Raw genomic sequence first — 10,190 nt, 5'->3', positions numbered from 1 at the left:
GTTAGTGTCAGAGTGAGGCGTATAATAAGAATATCTTTATACTGACACATTTTATTAGAAGTTCCTTTCCTTCATTTCATTCTTTTAAGTAATTCTCCTTACTCTGCCTTAATCAGATAAAAGGTTTGCAAAATTAAAAAAAAAAAATGTTGTCTAAAATTTTCTCTAGCCACACCTACTTCTTCATCTACTCATTTTCCTTCCTCCAATCCTTTCCAAATGGAATCCCAGAATCTTAGGGTTGAAAGAGATTTTCAAAGTATGTAATCCAGGCTTTGATTGATAAATAAATGTATTCCCTATAATTTCATTGATCTCTGTTTGAAAACAAGTGATGAGAGATTTATTGCCTCAATGACATGTCCATTTTATTGTCTGCTTCTCTGTAATTACAATTCATTGCTCCTGACTAGGAGCACACCTTCTTGAGCCTTACAAAGTCAGTCTAATTTGTCTTCTAGTATCACTGCAAACATTTGAAGGTTTGTGTCTTGTTCTGTGATCATAAATCTTCCAGATGGCAGGATGAAACATTTCGAGTTCTTTCAGACATTTATCAAATGTCATAGCTTTCCATCCCTTCATGATTTTAATCCATTCCGCACATCATTTACTGAGTAGTTACTATGTCTATGCTAGGGTTTACAGTGTCTATGAAATGATTTCAGCCTGGAGGAGTTTATCTTGGTCATAATCAGTTTCTACCAGTGAAAGGGGGTCAACAAAGTATAAAGAAGCATATGTTTATGAAAATTTTATGGAATAAAGAGGATTGTGACCAGATAAGTTTAATGTTCAGCTAAATCTTTTAGTGGCTTCTGATTCTATTGGGAATAAAAATCCAAATTTCTTTTGGTCATCCACTAATTCCTTGCCAACTTCTGCAACCTCGTATCTTACTGTTCTCATGTCAGCACTACACTTCAGTCATATCAGCCTTTTGTAAGTTCCCCACACAAGCCAGTTTTTTTCTTGCCTTGGGGCCTTTGTACTCTTTCTTTTGCCTGGAATGCCCTGAACTTGGTAAAGTTTCAATACGTATTTGTTAAATGAATGAATGAATAAAGTTAAACAAAATTTTCTTCCTTCAAATCTTAGACTTCTCAGAACTTTTAGGATGCAAATGTACAATCTAAATTTCTAAAAGGGTACTATGGTATGTAGTGATTACCAAATTTATTTGATCATAAACATTTTTTCATTCAGCATCTCCTCAGACTAACTTATTATGCACAAACTTTGAGAATTACGGTAGCACAAAAAATAGGATTTGAATCCTGGCTGCCACCAATAAACCTATGTGATCTTGGGCAAGATACTTGATCTCTCACAATCTACTGTTTGTGCCTCTGAGGGAGACCAGCAGTCAATTTTTAGTTTTCTAGGTTCTGAAGAAAAAGGAGCAAGTGAGAAAGTACCAGGTGGAAATTAAAACATTTTGTTTCTAATGGATATCAGTGGGAGGACAGAGCTTAGTGTGAATGACAAATGAATCCATACACTGAACCCCAGTCACGGGTATTGATGGACCATTTCAAGAAGCGCAGTTTTTCCATTTATGAGTTGTATTATCTGTGGGCAAAGGAAATGGCCCATAGGAGGCTCTAGCCCAAGTGAAACATGGGCTCACCTTCCCATGGGTTTTCTTCACCCTACTTGGACTTACTCATTCCAAACAATTAGGCTTCTGTCTTTATATCTTGCTTAGCATATCATGACCCTTCTAGGACTGGAGATTTGTCCTGATCACTTTTATTATTGAATGCAGCTTTGATCTGCTTAATCTACATATAAGTAGGGGGTTATGAAAGATTTTTGAGAAGAAAATGACATGATTCAACTGTGACTTTCGATTGATGACTGGAAGAGTGCTAGTTGGTAGGTACTAATGGTGAGTAGTAGGTCTCTGTTCGAAAGTTACCTCTTCAGAAAAGTTTGCTGACCATTCTATCTAAAAAGGTTATATCTTTTAAATTACAGTCACCTTCTTAGTCTGCTTTTTTTTTCTTTAAAAAATGTTGAGCAACATGATATTTTATTTGCCTTACTTTTTTATATCATAATCTGAGAATATATTATTTGACTTGTTTGTTGCTTTATTATCCCAATAGAAAGACATGAGGGCAGAGGCTTTGTCTTGCCCAGTGTGTTATCTCCAGCACTGAAAAGAGCGCCTGAGACGTGATAAATGCTCCATAATATTGGTCCAATAAAAGAGTGAATAAATTGATTGGAAAGAGGAGACAGTGGATAGGAGAAGCATAGGAGATGTCCTGATATCAATTTATTGCATCGCAGCTCCAAATTCACCCTTCAACACCTGCTCTTCAGCTGTACCTTCTCCAGTGAAGTCTGAACCTCACTCTTGTAGAAAGAGCCTCCAGTCCAAGTATTTTTTTCCTTTAGGTACTCTCTCATAACCCTAGGGAGATTTACCCTTTTATCATAGCTTAGTAATTATTTATATTAAACTTCTCCTGTTTGAATCACTGTGTTGTTTCTATCTCCTGATTGGACCCAGATCGATTCAGAATTGGTATAAGAAGTGGGATAGATCTCAGGAGGTAGACTCTTGAAGATGGGATTTTGAGATTGTTTGGCCATAGCCCTTGAGCTTTAGCACAGTGCTGAGCTCCTTGTCAATGGGAAATAGATGCTAGTAATCCATGGCTTGTAGTGGCATCACAGTTAATTAAGCTACCAACTGTGGTTAATTGTAATGAAGTGCCAACTAAAGCACATTTCTTGGGAACTCAAGTGGCTGTTACACTTAACCAGATGGGAATAATGAATTCTATAATGACTGGAATGTGGGATGAAATACTTTTGTGTGCATTTGAGCAGTTATAGAGAGAAAATAATAATCTTAACTCAATTACTTCTAAACTTAACTCATAACTTCATAACCAGAGAGTTGCTATGATGTTCCTCAAACTATCTTAATTCTTGTAGTTACAGGAGTGCTATTGGTGAAAATCAAATGCAAAATGTAATTGTGTGAGTTGCTGGATTACAATGACAGGTAAATTCACACTCTTGCTAGGTTTCTCATGTGAAAGTGGAAAAGAATGGAATTCTGAAACTTGCAATGGGGACTTCTGGTTGGACCTAAGTGAAATGACAATCTTGAACCCACATGCCATTCTGAGACTCCCTCATCAGGGAAAGTAGCTTGCTTTCTGGTGTTCAAAAAGGCTAGCCTTTTCTGCCTGAAAAACTGGTGATAATCACACTTGAAAAGATGCTTTGGAAGGGGATGCTTATTGTCCTAAAGATATACCACAACCTCCCCTGTTGCCACACTTAATTTTCAAAGATAAGGTGATTCTGTCAACTAGTAAAGGTCAGCAGAGACTCCAGATAAGAATGTGCTTTCTCATAGAGATCTTTCAAAGTTGCTAATTGATCACAGAGTCTCTAGGAATGAAATAGATAGCCTAACAGATTATTTCTTGATCCATACGATGGGAAAAACTCTAAGTCTGGTATCCAAAAACCTAACTTGAGTTACCACAGTCTCTCACCCAGTTTCAAGATATGTCAGTTCACAGACTCAAGGCCCTTGACTGAAAGGAAAGCCAGGTGCCACTGAGGAAGGATTTTGCATCATTGCCGTAAGGATACATATACATCTTCCTTCAAGCCTTTTCCAACTGGACCAGCAGCATTCCTTTAGAAAAATTCCTTTAGAAAACACTTTTAGAAAACTCACAAGCTTACATGTTTGAATAACTGGAGGGCAGAGTTCAGGGCAACCACAGGCACTGGAAAATAAGGAAAATATCCTGGAAAGAAGACAACCAGAGAAAGGGTATCTCCAAAATTTGTTTGTAAAATTTACCTAAGTCTTTGCCTGATCCATGCCCATGGCAGACTCAAGCAAAAGTTGACAGAATTAAAAAGAGATAATTCCATAATCATAGTTAGAAATTTTAACAACCCTCTCTCAGCAATTGATAGAACAATTAGAAAAAAAATCAGTAAAGATCTAGAAGATCTGAACAATATTATCAACTGCCTTGACCTAATTGATATTCATACAACTGCACAGAATATGTTCACCAAGATAGAGCAATTGCTGGGATATAAAAATAAGCCTCAATAAACTGAAAAGAATCAAAATCTTACAAAGCATGTAAATAAGTAACTATGTAAGTAAGCATAGTACCTGGGACATTTTGTTACTTAATAACAAAAATCTGTTGATTGAGTTAATTTATGCATAAACAGATCATGGATCTTGGTTTTGAAAATAACCTCTTAACCATAAGACACAGTATATTGTGTTTCAACACAAACTGCAGGTGACTTGGTAATAGCAACCATGTAGTGGATGCTGTGATGTGATGCCAAGATCCCTCTTCTGGAATGAAGGCCTTACTCCTGCTGCTGCTATAAGTGCTACTAGCATCAAGCTCTCAGCTGTCAGCTACCTAAATGGAGGGATTATTTCAGGTGCAATGAGTATCCTTGTTCAAGGTCACAATCTTTACTGGGGCTGCAACACCCAGTAACTATTTGAAGTATGGATATAAAGACCTGAACCATTCATCCTGTCTTGGAATAAGGGCCATCCAGCTTCAGAACCCCCTGCAGGGTTGACTGAGGCCTTCATTTAGACTGTGTGAGAGCTCACTTTCTCTCACTGAACAATCCTTCTTCCTTCTCTTTCCTTCTGCAGTGTGGACGCTGAGAGCAATTAATAAATCTTAATAAATCTTCTGAGCACTCATTTTCATTTATTCCCAGAGAAACACCTTGCAACAAGCCCTTAGAGAGGAGTGCTAATGAGATTTAGCGTATCTTCCTGTGAATGGTTTTCCATTTTCCTGGCTGTTGTACCTTCAGTTGTTATAAACTCTTTGTTGGTACTCTAGATTCTTGAAGTTTCCAAAGAATCAGTTTTAGACTGCTGCCGTAACAAATTATCACATTAATATTAGTGGGTTAAAACAATATACATGTATTATCTCACAGTTGTATAGGTCAGAAGTCTGTCTGGGCTCAACCATTTTCTTTGCTTTAGGTCTCACAAGGTCAAAATCAAGGAAGCTATGAGAAAGAATCCATGTCCAAGCTCATTTAGGTTGTTGGCAGAATTCAGTTTTTCATGGGTGTAGGGCTGAGGATTTGCTTCCCTGCTGGCTGTCAACTGGGAGCCTCTCCTTAAGTCCACTCACATTTTTCATCACATTGCTTCTCCATCTTCAAACTAACAAGGGCACATTTAGTCCTTACAGTCTGACTTTTGCTGTAGCTCTTCTGATGTCAGCCAGAGAAAGTTCTCTGCTTTTAAGGACTCATGTGATTAGATTGGGCCCATTGGCATAATCTAGGATAATATCCTTATTTCAAGATGTAACCTTAACAACACCTGAAAAATCTTTTGCATGTAATTTAATATATTTGCAGGTTGTATGGATTAGGGCATTGACATCTTTGGGGTGCCATGATTTGGCCTGCCACATGGGTTTAGTTGTTTACAATTTACCCTAAAACAATGCATATCTTGCAACTGTTTATTGGTTTCCAGAACTTCCATGTTTTTCCTCTTTGCTAAGGAATATGGCAAAGAAATAAAGCCAAACTACTAACCAAATGTCAAAATAAAAATATTTTCCAAAAGGTGACAACTTAGAAATCTCAATGCTATACAGGCTTTGGGTCAGGGGGATTACTGAAGGATTTACTGCAGCAAAACAAACACACAAACAAAAAAGAATGCAAGAAAAAGAAAGATAAAGATAAAAAATAGTTGGGTTATCCCAGGAATGCAACAAAAAGGAATAATAGCTTGAAAACTATGTATTAAGCCTATAAAACAATCAAACTAAGCTGGAAGTCAGATTGACGTGAAAGGAATATCTTCCCCAAATGCACAATATCAGATAATATAACTACAAAGCTCTGGATGATTTTAGTAATGAATATAAAGACATGTTTCTTTTGACATATAAAAAATAAAGAAAATTAATTGCAGCCTCCAGAAAATTCCAGGAAAGAAAAATATTCTGCAAGAAATAACTTTCTAAATATGTAGCAAAATAAAATATAGTATGATTTTGAGCAATGGATGGAAATGTAGGGAAAAAAGAATTGACCCCAGCATTTGGAATATTCTACTTTGAGCAACAGAACTTTAGTAATCTAAATACATTTCCATAAATACAACTGCACTCTGTGGTAGAGTGAACAATGTGTGTTACAATATCATAGCATATAATATTATATATATAAAGTTTTGAATTCTTATAATATATCCACATATCTATAAGACTATATACATATATGTCTAATTGCACTTTAAAACTTTTAATAAAAGTTAAATATGTTACTGTTTGTTATGTGTCTTTATTGAAAGATTGGGAGAATTCTAATAGGGTGCTGAAATTAATAAACTTTAATAAAATTAATAAATTGGAAATAAATTATTTGGCTTATTTTTCGCATCAGAATCAGGAATGTAGAGAAAGAAAATGTATGGAATAACTAAAGGAATTTATTTAGTAATAATTCTGGTAGGGGCTTTTGCTTCAAAAGCTTCAGATTTCTAGTTTGAAACCTCAATTAGGGGAATAAAATATTTTTGGTTTAATTTAGAAAGTGTTGATAAAATTAACATAACATTATTTTATGGATCAAAAGCCCACGGCCTTATCAGTATCAGATTCAGAAATGAGTGGAAACAGTTTATATATAAACTTTCATTGGATGATAATATTTACCCCTTGGAATATGAATGTATAGGATGAGGAAGGTCAAGAAAATTTCAACGTCACTCACTCAGCAGAATTTGAAGTTGGGACACTGATCATGCTGGTGAATGAGATAAACACGAGCATCTGAAAAAAAGAAAAAGATATTCAATTGACTGGGCATGTGCCCACCTGAAGTGTATTCAAAATTAAACCATTCACTTAATTACACTGTAGGTATTCAGAACATTAACCACTTTGTCTTCTTTTTGCTTCCAACTGATGCCACAGTCTGTTGCTACAATGGTATGTTCACATAAGTCAGTGTAATGTTATCTTTTACCACAAAAAACATTGATGGTACATACCATGTGAAACTTTGACATCTCAATATTTCTTTTTCTGCCTTTTTAAAGTGATAAACATTTTTAAGATTTTTCCAAAAGAAGTTTATATAGGTTCTTGTTAGCTAAAGACAATTCAGAACAGTTGTCTATTGATGTCTCACTTTCCCAACACATTTTTATTTAAAAATGCTCTAACCATTAGCTTTCCAAAAATCTCTAAAACAAGCACAAGAGCAAGGTGCTGAGCTGAAAAAGAAAACACCAAGGTACTGTTTCTTTTTACTTTCTCTCTCTCTTTCTCTTTTTTTTTTTTTCGGTGTGCTTTTATTTAGCACTCTGGGAAAATATGGTCATATAATTTTCTATTCCCTCCATCTTTCTCCAAAGAAAGAAATCATTTTAGTGGATACTGATAGTCGATAGACAAAATATATTCTAAGAATATCCCTTCTTTCCTGCCTTCTCGCCTCATGAGTTTTTTTTCTTCTTCCAAAATTCTAGGATAAGTACCATGAACTCTTTTGTCCTTTTGATTAACTGAGTTAGGTTCAAGCCAATTTTTGGGTTTCCATTTATGTGATGAGGCACTACTTTTCCTGGAGCATAGGCAGAGAAATCCTCCAGGAAAAGGAAATACAAAGAATGGGGCCAGAGAAAATGGAGAGAGGAGATGTAGAGGAGAGATAGAGAAACAGGTAATTACATGGAGCATGAAAAAGCTAGTTTAAAATTTGTAAAGCAAAGACTAATGGGTATGTGAGTTAAAGATGAAGAGTGATAGTTTATCTTTCTAAGAGATAATATGCCTTTTGTTGACATACACAGGTTATCCAGAACTGCTGTGAATATCCACTTAAATAAAGCTCCATACCAGATCCCCTTCCTCCCTCAACCATGAATTTTTTGTGGCTACATTTGAAGTTTCTTTTTAAACTATTTGCCCCCAAATGACTTTATCCATTAAAGTATTTATCCTTAAAAGTGTTCAAAGAAAAAATATAGATGATTAAAATTTTATCAAATTATATGATATGTAAATTCTTTAAAGTTTTTTTATATACCATTAAACTGTCCCCAAAAAAGTTGGTCTTTTAAGTGCTTAACATTTAAAGTGTTAAAAGAAAAAAAATGATTAAAAATTCAAGTTACTCAAATTATAGGATATATTATTTCAAAAACATATTAATGCTTTTGGTACTCTGTATTCTTCAGGAAGCATATCTGAACAGATTTCTCCCTTTAATATTTACACACGTGTACAGAGACTGTTTTCTACAAAAAAGAAGAGGATGTGAATTTGCTTTAAACATAGTCACAGTCATAGTCATTCTTTTGCTTTAAACATGATGGTGTCATGAGACTTACGCAGTATACCATAGGGGTAATAGTGCACATGACTATAAGCTTTCAGAATCGCCGGCGGGAGGCATCTGGCTGGGGAAGTCTCTGCCTGGTGCTTTGTAGGTCTGGTGAAACTGGTCTGACTCCCCTCCCTCTCTTTTCAGTGCCTAATATTCTCAGGGCCTCTTTAAAGGTCCTGCATGCCCCAGCCAACTTCTATTGCTCAGGAATGTCTTTTGTTCTCTGTTCTATTTGTCTGTATTTGATCTTATTCTATCAATGTTAGAAAGACTACATTCACTTTTAGTTTTGTTGGTGCTTCCGGGAGCCTCAATTGCTGCCATGTGAGATGATTTCCTGAGAATATTTTTACTTCTTCTGCTTCAGCAGAGAAAAAGTTTTCCTGATCTTGGGCTGTGCAGTTTAGCTGGCCAAAAAATGCTCTATAGGGACTTCCCTGGAGGCGCAGTGGTTAAAAATCCGCCTGCCAATGCAAGGGACACGGGTTCGATCCCTGGTCCGGGAAGATCCCACATGACATGGAGCATCTAAGCCCGTGAGCCACAACTACTGAGCCTGTGCTCTAGAGCCCGCAAGCCACAACTACTGAGCCCGTGTGCCACAACTACTGAAGCCCGCATGCCTAGAGCCAGTGCTCGGCAACAAGAGAAGCCACCACAGTGAGAACCCCGTGCACTGCAATGAAGAGTAGCCCCATGAAAGTCAACCATGAGAGTAAGATACACATGCCCTGGAAGTTAAGTAGCTGTTGTTTGATAGAATGGGAACTGATTGTGAATCATCAGACAAAGAAAACACTAGTCTTGGTAGGTGGTTTTGAATTTTTCCAAACCTTGTAGCAAATATTTAGAAGTTCATATTTGGAACGAAAAGAAGTTGAAAGCCACTGTAGCTTTCTAAGAGAGGGAATGATGTTATCCAAACAACATTTATGGAAGATTATTCCAGCAGCTGTGTTGGACTTCTTTAGTTGCCTTTCAGTTTATTGCCTGATTGCAAGTAGCATTTCAAAATATGGAAGAAACATTTGAGAAGTTGATCTAAAATGTCTCTTCTGTAAAAAGCCATAACATACTGGTAAAGTATATTGTGTATCTATATATTATTTTAAGACAAACTAATATTAAACATTCGGATGATGTGATTATAATCCATGTATCTCAGAACAGAGAAGTAATCCAGGTGGTATTTCTGCAAGAGCTCTTACTAAATTACATGTATAATAAGTAAACTCTCAATATGCTCCAAACATTGAGAAGCTGCCTGATATAGACCTCTTCTCCATTTTCCAAAGGAATTACTTTCCATGTATTCATTTAGAGGGAAATATCAATACCATAGGAGTAACTTTGCTTGATGTGAGTCTTCCAGTCCTGAGTCTGGATAGACATGCAGTTTATAGAGGCCTGTTTGGTTAAATGTATTCACACCTTTAAAAATGTTCAGTGTCATTTGTTACAGAGTGAACTGTGTACTCTCAAAAATTCAAAAGTTGATGTTTTAACTTCCAGTACCTCAGAATGTGACTGTATTTGGAGATAGAATTTTTAAAGAGGGTTTAAGTTAAAATGAAGTAGTTAAAGTGGGCCCTAATCCAATATGAATGGTGTCCTTATAAGAAGAAGAAATTTGGACACAGACACAGGGAGAGGACAATGTGAAGATACAGGGAGAAGATGGCATTCTATCAACAATCCAAGGAGAGAGGCCTAGGACAGATCCTTCTCTCATGGCCCTCAGAAGGAGCAACCCTGCTTACAATTTGATATCAGACTTTCAGCCTCCC

The sequence above is a fragment of the Balaenoptera borealis genome (assembly GCF_965194805.1).
Source record: "Balaenoptera borealis genome assembly, chromosome: 3".
Lineage (NCBI taxonomy): Eukaryota > Metazoa > Chordata > Mammalia > Artiodactyla > Balaenopteridae > Balaenoptera > Balaenoptera borealis.
This window is presented reverse-complemented; position numbering follows the sequence as displayed.